General features: G+C 38.7%; 1 protein-coding gene across 2 annotated transcripts in view; it reads right to left on the bottom strand.

Annotated features, from left to right (window-relative positions):
* The window catches only part of srfb (serum response factor b), a 36,687-nt gene that overhangs the window by 10,895 nt on the left and 13,068 nt on the right, over positions 1-12,724 (bottom strand). The gene's annotated exons all lie outside the window — the stretch shown is intronic.

Raw genomic sequence — 12,724 nt, 5'->3', positions numbered from 1 at the left:
AGTTTAATTTAAAAAAAGACCCATCACAGAAACATTGATATCACTCTGAAACAAGATACTGGGAAAATATATAGCCCAAGTAGCTCACCGAAGTCGTTGTGTTCAATAATAATGTGCAACCATGGTCCTCTTATATCCGTGAGTATAGTAAATCCAGAAGAGTAAAATATTTACGAATACAGAATAGCAAAACATGCTTTCTCTATGCCGCAGACAACCAACCAAACTTGCTATTCACATTCATCTTTTTTGGCCAATCGCAGGCTTTGTTTTGCAGCTTAAGCCTATGCCAGCCTGTAAATGATAAAAAGGATCTGCCCCTTGACCTCCGAATAACTTTAGCCAATAGTAATCGTTTCAAATGATGATTGACACATTGGTTAGCCAATGAAACGCCGGTATATAAATCCCATCATACACCGCGGACTATTTCGCGTTCGGGGGAAAATCTAGTCGACGGCTGCTTTAATTTGTTGCAAGACTTTGCGACACACCATTGAGCCATATATAAGGCGCACTCTATTATAAGGCGCATGGTCAGCTTTTGAAAAAAATTTAAACTTTTAGGTGCGCCTTATAGTGCGGAAATTACGGTATTTTAAATGACCATAAACACCCATTTTGTATCATCATAACTATAACAAGAAAATAGCACGAGAAACCGATCGAATTAATAGAAATAATTGCATTTGACATTTTTAAATGACTATTATAATGTCTCCTTTTTATTTTTTATATTTATTATTTTCACATAGCTATAAATGATCATTATCATATTTTAATTTATATAATTACGATTAAAATCGTGAATAAAGACACCTCAATACAAATAATTGTACGTTTTAATTTTCTTCATTTTAAAATTGTTTTTAATTATTGTGTATCTGTTATATTTTTTAATTATTATACAAGTTATTCGTCACCATCAATATTTTTATTAAAACTATTACAATAAAACTATAACTAATATAAAAAACACTAAGAGTTATGGCCTTGAAAATAACTCAAAAACAAGAATTTATAAATAGCAATAATTATTCAAATATTTTGATAATTAAACAAAATCGTCGTAATTAAAATAAGTCATTCAAAAAGTAATAACAATGCTTATTAAAATGTATTAACTCACTCTGTATTTGACTATTTTTCAAAGAGTCGTTTTCCATTCCAAAATACAGCAATATTGAAAATATATGTATTATGAATAAAATAATCACTATTTATAAAAATAGTAATATAACAGATTGTTTAAGTATTAGCTTACTTAGTTCCAAAAATTAGTTTACATCATGTTTTGTTCATTAAATATAGCAAAATGAATTAAAAATATGTGTATCATTCAATAAAATACAATGTATTAATAATAAATATTACTGTGCATAAACTCACTCGGTAACAAAGACTTGTTTTTACATATTGCAAATATAACGATGATTATTTAAAAACCCATTTAGAATTAAATAAAAACTATTAAATCATTTAAAAATATTGGTTATAATGTAATAAGTATTTGTAACTGAGTACATCATTTTTTTTTTACATCATTTTCTTTTAATTTAAAATAATGAAGATAAAAAAAAAAAACAAAGCTTGTTCCATGTGACCGTTTTTTCGACTTCCGATACGTTTTTGTCTGAAAAATCTCGAAGATTTGGACGGATTGCCAACGTTAGGGTTGTCAAAGTCGCTTTTTCAGACTTTTTGGACGCCAAAGATTAATAATTCATCAAAATCGGCAAGCGCGGCGGCCATTTTGGCCCTCTCGGGGGGCCGCCCGAGAGGCCAAGGTCCAAAACGCGCTCCGGTGAGCGTCGGTTAAACAGAAAACCAAAAGGGGGCGGGGTCTCGGGCCCCTCACGGCATCCGATTGGCTGTTACGTTCGCAGCCGGGCAGTAGGTGATAAAAACGAAGTGGGGAGGGTGCAAAAGAGCGGGGTGAGGGCTGGCGTTTGAAGCGGTGCACCCTCCGTGCCGCACTCCGCCAATCGGTCCTTGAGGGGGGGAGGTTGCGAAAAAGGGGGCGTGGGGGCCGACAGGAGTGCAAACAGCTGAAGGTAGAGACAGCTGGCGGGAAACCCGAGCACCTCCACGCAGGAATTAACTCCTTCCTGCAGCCCGGGACAAAAAAACCACAGCAGTTTTAAATGCCCTCACGCATCACTTTGTATGATTATTACCGTTTCAAGGCCAAATTCAAGGACTTTTCAAAGCCAATTTTCCAATTTCTCCAGTACCGTTCCTTATCTGCGATCGACCGACGCCATTGGTTAATCCCCTGTCTGCGATTATGACCACGTACGATTTTTAGATCTTGGGTAAATTGTGAATACGTTTGTTTTAGCTTTATAGTCATCCGATGGCTTTAGCTCACAGGTGTCAAACAGGCGGCCCGTGGGCTATTAGCGCTATGTGTGTCCAGTAGACTACTCCACACTTGGCAAAATTGGACCGCTTTAGGTGAAATTTGTAAGAATAATCCATTTCCTAATTCTTTTATGAGTGGAGTGCCACGTTCTCATGTCGATGAACACAACGTTGATATCAATGACAAAAAAGACACTCGTATTCTATTCCCTATATTGTCAACCGCATCCTATCCTCTAGCCCACAGGTGTCAAACAGGCGGCCCGCGGGCCAGATCAGGCCGGCTAAGGGATTGAATCCGGCCCGCGAGACAACAGTCAGAGAAGCACAAGAGGAAAAACAAGCTGCAGGTTGAAATAGGTCAACTTGATGTTGCCAAAGCCAGGTGCCTCGAACAAAGACACTGTACTTGTATTTCTCTCTCTCTCTCTCTCTCCCTCCCTCTCTCTCTCTCCCTCCCTCTCTCTCTCTCCCTCTCTCTCTCCCTCTCCCTCCCTTTGTTGCTCTTCGTCTCTTTCTGTCTTTTTAACTTGTTTTGCTCCAACTTACTTTTTTCCTTTTCTCTCTTTTCTCTTTCTTCCTACCCTTTGTGCTTTCTTTTCTCTTTTCTCTCCTTCCGTCTTTGTATTTCTCTTTGGATTTCTTTCTTCCGCTCCCTTTCTTCCCCCTCTCTCACGACTTCTCTTTTTATCTCTTGTTTCTCACGCTCTCTCCCTCTCTCTCTTTCTTTGTCCCGCCCTCTCTCCCTTTCCCTCCCTCTTTCTTTCATTTCTTTATCTCTCTTTTTCTTTCTCTTAAATCTACTCGTCCGGCCCCCGACAGAATGTTTGTTCTATCGTGTGGCCCCCCGAGTTCAAATGAGTTGGACACCCCTGCCTTTGCTCATCTTCAGTTAATATTGTAGTTTTAATATTCATAGAATTACTTTATGTATACATTTGAATCGTTTCTTAGTTTCTATATTTCTATTTTTACACCGGCAAATTTGTGGACAGCAAAGAATTTCATTGTGCAGGGGAAGGTGGTTCTTTATTTCAATTTAAATCTTTTTTAGACCAATCTCCCCCCATATAGTCATATGAAACTTATATTTTCAGTGGCAGGAAGTTCTTCCCCATTCCAATTGAGCACTGGGAAACCAATTAGCATTGTAGCTAGCTAACCTCCTACATTTTTAGCTATTTAGCCAGCTAGATACCTACCTTTTTACATTTTTTTTTGCATGCCATGGAGCTAATATTGTATCTTTTTCTGTTAGTCTCCTTTCTAGATCGCCATCTAGCTTTGGTCTTGCTATTTAGATGTATTTCACTCTTTTAGCGAGCGAGCTAACTTCCTTTTAGTTTTTAGTTTTTTTTACCCGATTATGAACTTTAAATTACAATAGGATTATCATTTATAGAATCATATTTGGCATTTCGATTCTATGTAAACCAATTAACGTACTTTTTCCACATTTAGCTTAAAATATTCCCGTTCCCACAAAAGTATTTTGTATAGGTGATGTTATATGTTACTTGTTTTTGTTGTTTGAGACTTTTTGTGATAAAGGGCGTCACAAATAAACATGACTTGACTTAAACCCAAGCCCATAATAAATGTCCATGATCGATACGTGATCTTTACACGACTACACGTTACATAGTGCGCGTCATTTATAAGCAGATTTTGCAACAATTTCAAGCATTCACAAGCACCATTCAATCCTTAAAAACACAACCTTAAAATTCAAACTTTTTCAAGGATATCAAGTACCCGTACCAACCCGGTTATTTGTAAAGTGGTGGAAAATATTTTTTAAGTTAAATGAGGGAAAAAAAGTTGGCTACGATGCCAGCTGGCAAGTTGTTTACCTCATTTTAAATGTGACGGATAAATACATGAATACAAAAAAAAATAGAATGAGTACCCTGCCCTCTGAGATCCGATCTGCAACCTCAGAGGAAATGTTTCAATCTAAGCTTAAAACACTTCTACTCTATGGCATATGAATAACTTATATTTTATGTGGATAATATCTGTGTATTATTTGCCCTCATGTAGGTTTTAGATCAGGGGACGGTGTCTTAATAGTCTGTAGTTTGCAATAGTCTGTGGTCTGTGCAGCCCTTTGAGACGCTTTGTGATTAAGGGCGTCACAAATAAACACGACTTGACACCATCTTCCTCCACTGTTAACCGAAAATGACATCACAGTTTCTCAGGACACGGTTTGCGACTTTGTACTTTTTGGGTTGCATGACTTCCTCCGCTTTGTAACGATTTCTTTCCTGCTTCTACTGAACTTGTCGCAAATGTCCATTCATTGAGAGTTTAAGGTGACAACTGTCGTAGAGGCGAGAGCCCGATCGGGCATCTGCTGTCAGCCGGCCAGGCAGGCGGAATTTGCGTCGGCGTTTGTCGACTGCTAAAAAAGGCAAGGCGGCCCAAGTGGAGGAGGTGCGGCCAATGACTGCTGACCTGCACACTCCGGGGCTGCAAAACAAGGAGACCGAGGGCCGGCTCACCGAAGCTGAGGGAAATGCAAAACTTTTGCGTTGGAAATAGCGCTCTTTTGACAAAAATGTCCGCTTTCATTTCTCTGAAAATCCTTCATTCCTTGAAAATGCTGAAAACAAAAACCCAAGACTGAAGTGCAAAACAGTCTGGTAACTTGTAAACGGACTTTTGGGTCCCCAGACAAATCCAACACCAACACCAACTCCAACAATAGAGTCACTTCTTACTACTTCGTCCTTAACGGTATAGAGACGTGATAATCAAAATCCATGACTTAATGCAGAGACAAATCGAGGCATCAAAAGTTAATCCATTGAAATGCTTTCATAGCTTGTAAACGGAGTCATGGGATTATTATTATTATTATTTTTAATCCATACTGTATATTTCAAGGATAATTTCAGCAAAACTGACCATTCAGCTCTTATTTTTTAGCACATTTTCATTTCACTGTGCGACAAGATAATTTAATAAAATGATAAAATAATAATGCCAGAGCCTGTGTCTACAAATATACCATTTTAAACTTGTCTCTCACCTGCAACTAAAGACCTCATTTAGACCTTTATTTTCAGAAATAACAGTTTCCAAACAAGGTGCAAGCATAGTTCTTTAGTGAAGATGTCCCAAAAACGGCAAACCAGGATCTATCTACCTTCAGTGATATATATATATATATATATATATATATATATATATATATATGACCAAACGGGAACACAGATCCTACCATCAAACAACAAAGTGCAGAAGTTCTTGAAAATTAGCTTGTAACCAGACCTTTGGGTCCCCAAACACAAAATCCAACAACTAAGTCACTCTTTGCAATGACATCATGGTATCCAATGACCAGAATGCATTGCAAAATGATGACACACATCAGAACATCAAACAACAAATTGCAGTTCTTCTGAAACCATTTCATAGCTTAGAAACAGACTTTCAGCTCTCAAGCCAGACAAACATAATAACTCAGTCACTGTTTACAATCAAACAATATTGAATGATCAAAATATATCGTCAATAGCTAACCCAAATTGAAAAGCAGATTGCAAAAGTTCTTCTGAAACAATTTCATAGCTCGTTGAATGATTTTATATCCGAGAACATTCTTTTTGAATCTATGCAATCAGGATTCAGGGCTAACCACTCCACTGAGACAGCACTGATTAAGGTAACAAATATCTGTGTATTATTTGCCCTCATGTAGGGATGGTGTCATAATAGTCTGTGGTTTGCAATAATCTGTGGTCTGTGCAGCCCTTTGAGACTCTGTGATTAAAAGGTGTCACAAATAAACATGACTTGACTTAAGGTTTTTGAGTTTTCCCTTGCCCTCATGTAGGTTTAGATCAGGGTATGGTGTCATAATAGTCTGTGGATTGCAAAAATCTGTGGTCTGTGCAGCCCTTTGAGACTCTTTGTGATTAAAGGCGTCACAAATAAACATGACTTGACTTGAGGTTTTTGAGTTTTCCCTTGCCCTCATGTAGGTTTTGGATCAGGGGATGGTTTGCAATAATCTGTGGTCTGTGCAGCCCTTTGAGACTCTGTGATTAAGGGTGTCACAAATAAACAGGACTTGACTTGACCTGTAAACAGACTTTTGATTCTTTCCAGACGGGTCAAACACAAAATCCAACAACTTAGTCATAATTTTACATGTAATGATCGAAAAATATTGCTAAATACTAACACAAATCCAAACATCAAACAAGAAAAAAAAAATTCCTAAAATAAGAAGCACCATTCCATTTAGAAAATTTTACTTTCTACCCACATTTGAAAAAAAAAAATCCTTGAAATGAGAAAAATGATGTAAGTTTGCATATTGTAAGTACGACGTTTCTATTTAAAATGAAGAAACCGGATAAAATAAATGCAAAAAAGAAGAAAAAGATGAAAAACAAGAGAACATCATTTATTATCCCAGTGCATATCCAAAACGCAAAAACCAAAATGTGATTTATTGAAATTCATTTAAAGTATTTATACTCAAGCATAACAGACGCCTCTATTTCCTTTGTAAATTAAAAATCGGCATAAAATATTGTCCACTTTTTTCCTCAGTTCAAAATAAACATGGGAACTTCCAAATCTTCATTGAAACAACTTATTGACAATGTCAACTATAAACACAATACCAACATATAAAGTACAATGTATTTATCGAATGTCCTTCAAAGTCTGGTTCATCAGCAAATACACCGAAGAGTCGTTATCCTCGTTGCACTTTTTTGCTTTTATCTATATCTTACGTGACGAGTTTTTGTTTTCTCCATTCTCGAACATTCGTTTCTGGTACCCTGAAGAAAAATAGTGCGATAATGCCATTTGCGTGTCATCTTTATCACTGGTGGTGTCGTGGTGGTTGGCGATAGGAATGAGTGGAAATGGGGGTTGTGACAGGATAGTGGGATGTTTAGACGCGTTCGAAGGGATGGGCAGGGCACCCGTATGATGCCGCAGGGGTAAACCAGTGAAAGTTGTTGGGCCCTGCTGTTGTAGCTGACCTGAGTGACACGGCCACTTTTTCGTGTCCCGTTTCATCTGGAGGGACCAAAGCATGACTGACTTGGGTGCCGAGGTACTTGTTTGGGTATTTGGGCATTTGGGTTGGCCATGGTCATTTTTTGTGTTTTTTTTGCTACTTTTTCCTAATTTTCTTTTCTGTTTTCCTGTACGTGTTTGTCTTGCTGTTAGTTACCCCTTGTGAGGGATATGACCAGGGTAGATAGAGATAGATCTAGCTAGCTTTTTACATTTCTTGCATGCTATCTAGCTAACATTTGACATTTTTGCTAGTTATCAAGCTCAATGTTGGTCTTCTTTCTAGCTAGCAATCTCACTTTGTTTTTGGCTTTCTATCTCGCCATTTTGAAGGCCTTTTAGCCTTTTAGCTATTTAGCTCCCTTTTAGTTTTTTTTACCTGTTTACCTTTCTAGCTAGCTATCTGGCTAGTGTTATCCTTCCGATCTCCTCTTTCTTCCACTCAGTCGCTTTACTTCCACATCCTCTCACATTTAGTGACTCTATAACGAGGGTTTGCGAGACCTGCGGGAAAGAGGTCTAAATGTAGTGGAAGCTAGAGCTCTTGTTGGTGATAGGAATGAGTGGAGGGGTGTTGTGAAAGGATAGTGGGATGTTTGGACGCGTTCTATGATACGGCAGGGGTAAACCAGTGAAAGCTGTTGGACCCTGCTGTTGAACAAAAGAGTGTATTGTGACATGGCAGTTTTCTCGTGTCCCGTCTCATCTGGAAGGACGGAAGCATGACCAATTTGGGTGCCGAGGTGCTTAACTTGTTTGGGTGTTTGGGCATTTGGGTTGGCCATGGTCCCAAAAAGTTTGGTGTGTTTTTTGCTATTTTCTTCCTTTTATTATTTTCTTGTTTTTGTGAGATATGACCAGGGTAGGTAGGTAGGTCGGTGTCGTGGTGAGGATTTGTTGCCTTTACTGCCTAGCTCAGGTTCGAAATCTGTTGCATCCAATGTTTTGTGATTGTCAGTAATATTTGACAATGACATTACAATATATTACCGTATATACTACCGTAAAACATTGTATATAACGCACACTCAAACTTTCACGTCCTATTTTTTAGGGTAAAATAAGAATGCTCGTTATTATATATACCACAGCCATATCCCCCTAGTGGGAGGTGGCTAGAGTTATCTCTGACTCTTTTTGGGAGATTGATTCAGAGGAGGGGATTCCCAGCCCCCTCGCTCAACCCAACTGAGGTGTTGGGAGTCATTAGGTGAGCAAACCCCCCAATTCCAACCCCTAATGCTGAACGCCAAGCAGGGAGGCAACGGGTACCAATGTTGTAAGTCTTAGGTATGACTCGGCCGAGGCTTGAACCACAACCTCCCAGTCTCGAGGCGGGCGCCCTACCCCCAAGGCCAACGAGCTGGTTCTAAAATATATATACCAGAGCCATGTCCCCCTAGTGGGAGGTGGCTAGAGTCTTTTTCTTCTGACTCTTTCTGGGTGATAGATACAGAGGAGGGGATTCCCAGCCCCCTCGCCCAACCCAACTGATGTGTTGGGAGTTAGGTGAGCAAACCCCCCAATTCCAACCCCTAATGCCGAGCACCAAGCAGGGAGGCAACGAGTACTAAAGTCTTAGGTATGACCCGGCCGAGGCTTGAACCAGCGACCTCCCAGTCTCAGGGCGGGCGCCCAAGACCACCGAGCTGCTCGTTATACAATAATAAATTTGTATTAAAACTATATTTTTCAATGAACAAATCATCACGCTTCAAATAAACAATAAAGAACCGATAGGCCCCAAAAAATAATGGATATTTGATGTGAGCCGAGCTGGCGTTTGGACGTCGGCGCCGAGTATCGGGGTCGGCGGGAGGTGGGGAGGGGGATCGGCTCCAAAGACAGCTGCAGCTTATAAGGAATGCGAGGGGGCCTCACGCCAAGAGAGCCGGCCGGCGGGGAAAGCGCACCATATATGGAAACGCCACTAATACAAATTTTATCAATGAGCTTAAAAAGCAAAGCTCGGCCTCTCATCCTTGACGGGGGCCCCGGGGCGGCCCTCGGACACGGGGGGCCGGCCCCGCGCCCGTCGATGGCCGAGATTCTCGGGGGATTCGGCGCCGAGAGAGAAAAGAGTTTGCGGGGAAATCGTTTCATATATTAGCGTCCTCGACCATAAGGTCGATGATTTGTCGCCCAGAAGCATAAACAAGTTTTTGTGACACCATGAAAACTACAGCGCACTTTTTAATGACTTTCAAAGCCAATTTACCAAGTTCTCCAGTACGACTGAGAAGAAATCTGGTGTGAATCAAGAGCCGCAAAAAAAACTCGCGAATTCCCTGTGGATCAATTATTATTTATTATACTAAAAAAATATATACATATATGCGAGGCAGTTATATACACTGCACATACAGTAGAGTAAAACAAACAATCCTAAACCTGCTCACAAGTGCCACCTGATGGTTGTTTGGGTAAGTGGTGGAATCTAAAAAAAAAAAAACGAGGTCTCTGACAAAAGAAATGTGCCTTAGCAGAGACAGACACTTACGTAGAGGGGATTTATGTAACGGGTTCAATGTAGCGGCGTAAGAGTACAGTTTCTTCTTCAAAAATCAACTGTCGTAAAAGTAATTTGATTTATAAATCCTTCTAGATCTAGAAGTACAAAACGTCCAAAAAAAAAAAAAAAAAAAAAAAGGACTCAAGTAAAAGTAACTGGTTGCAACCCACATCTGCACATGATAAATATCCATAATTAATACGTAATCCTTGCATTAATATCGATTTCATAGAGCTCTGTCTCAGTGTAGCATGCATTTGTCCTCTTGGTAGCAACCTATAGGGGGCGGTGATGCCTGTTAGACAATGCCCTAAGAACTAATGCCAGCTGCAGTGAATCACGAGGAAGGAAAAAAACTGAAGCCACCAGAAAGCAGTGTAGGAATCATCTTAAGCAGACTTGTTGAGAAACATGGCATCCATTTCAAGCATTTACAAGCAATTCTCCTGAAATGAAAGCACTTTTCAACCCTTGAACATTAAAATCCAAGAATTTAAGGATTTCAAGCACCCTGAAACTAGTTGCAGTAGCACTGCTGCCATTTCCAGGCTTCTGTCATCAATGCAGGCTTCGTCAGCTTGTTCATGCTGCGCGTGCGACTACGTGCATTTCTTAGATGCATTCAATTTTTTTTCATGCTTCTTGGGGTTTGGTTTGGTGTTTGGACTTAACTTGAAGAAAGCCTCTTATTACTTTTACCTTTTCAGGCTACACTAACGAAAAAAAACAAAAACAAAAACCCAATAACCAGCACTACCCCATTCCTCCTACGTAATGTGTTCCGCCCTAAACAGCTTTGCTAAGAGGAACAGAAACGCCGATAGGAGCAGCGGAAAATAAAGAAAAATACCTTTTTGAAGTCAGTTAACACATACTTCAGATAAAATATTGAACTTTCTATTTATAACGACGCATCCGCCATTTGAGGGAAATATATTGAGTAAACTAAGAAAATGTAGATTTGGAGTGAGCAAAATTCACTGTCACCTAAAGTATTAGTTGAAAACTAAAAAAAAAAAAAAAAAAAATTGGGATTTGTTTTTCATAATTAAAGGTTTTATTTTTTTATACTAGAAATAAAAGCACATATCAGAAGTGGCTAATCTTAGTAAAAAATAAACACCATTTTTTTCATGTTTTACAAGGAAGTTAAATATAGTTGACAAAAAAAAATTCTATTATACACTTTTTCTAAAAAAACAAAACAATTAAAATGCAAGTAAAATAAATCAGTGTGCAACACGTAACTGTCATGTCAGATTAGCAAGATTATGATGTATGATTATAATTCTTTTTCTCCAAAATCAAGGGGAAAAAAATGGAGCATTTTTATATTTGATTAAAAATAAAATCATGTAAAATTTGAGTAAAAGGGGGGGTAATCAAATGAGTCACATATAATAATTTACTATCCAATAATAAGCCAATCCATCTGCCTTATCATATAATGTAGCTAATTTAGGTCCCATTTTTCTTGTTTTGCAAGAAAAACAAGTTGAACATTTGAAAACAAAGGAAAATACCTTAAATGAGCAACGTTTTTTTTTTTTTAGTATTTTTTTTCAACTATCTTCAAGGAAAAACAGGTTCAAAGTCAATGAATGAAAAATATTACCAAACCAAGTATTCTTTTATGATTGAAGAGTGTCATTTGAAGGATTATAATTCTTATTTCATAAAAAAAATGTAAAAACTTAGTAAAATACAAAAAAAAAAAGCAAAATTGTAACCATTTTCAAGTTTTTCTGTAAAAAAAAGTATGAATACAATTGTCATGTTTCAAAACTATTTTCATAATAAACTTAAAAATCAAGTAAGAAAAAAATAATCTGGATAATTTGAAAACTGGATGTTTGTAATTTTACAAGAAAAAAAAACTAGTAGAAAAATTATTTAATTGTACCTTTATGATTTTATTGGATTAATAGATCTTGTTATCTTCTGGCGGGTGGTTATTATGATGCAGTAAGATTTCCCGAATATATAAAAATTGAAAAAAAAAAGGTTGTTGTACATATAAAAGTGTAAAAAAAAATGTCCCATTTTTTGCAGTATTTTTCCGTCGACAGGCGAAAACAAACAAAAAGCACGTTTACGACACACCGGCGTGCAGTAGCAAATCATTTTTAGCTTCCCTCCCCTGGAAAATCTCTTTTGGCGATTGGGCCGTTTCAGGAAGTGAGCCAAGGGGCAGGGTCCGCGCACTTTGCCCCCCCTGGAGGCGTCCAGAGAGGGGACCGGGACGAAAAACAGCCGGAAAGAAGTATAGTATAGTACTATAAAGAAGATTACTGTTAAAAACTGTTTCGGTCTCTTCGACCGAAAGCGACGCCATCTTGGATGCGACGATGTTAGTCTGGCTTCAAAGCTCACCATCAAACCATTCATGGGTTAACACAGCACTCGGGTCCATGTGGAGCCTTAGAGCCTGTTTACACCAGCCGGTACAGTTTGAACGCCGTTTTTGGGTTTTGGGCATTTTTTTTATTCTCCAAACGAGTCAAGAAAATCTGGATTGGTGCGGCTAAAGGGAGGCTCTAGACATCAGAAAGCAATGGGTTGAAAGTCCAAGAAAAACAACACGTCCTGGAAAGTGGAGTAATGTAATCGTGCTTTCGAAGGATGAAAAATATTTTGCGATCCGTTATCCCAAATTGCATTTTGCAAAAGAGCAGGGGACTGACATAGCCCGTTTCTGCCAAAGAGTGAAATGTGCGGCAGCAATCCATTATCCCCAATCCCGTTAAGCCGCAAGCATGCACCGAGAGATACCCATCTTGGCAGGAGGCTTCGTTGTAC

The sequence above is a fragment of the Urocampus carinirostris genome, chromosome 13 (assembly GCF_059441175.1).
Source record: "Urocampus carinirostris isolate Australia breed hairy pipefish chromosome 13, RoL_Ucar_1.0, whole genome shotgun sequence".
NCBI classification, from domain to species: domain Eukaryota; kingdom Metazoa; phylum Chordata; class Actinopteri; order Syngnathiformes; family Syngnathidae; genus Urocampus; species Urocampus carinirostris.
This window is presented reverse-complemented; position numbering and strand designations above follow the sequence as displayed.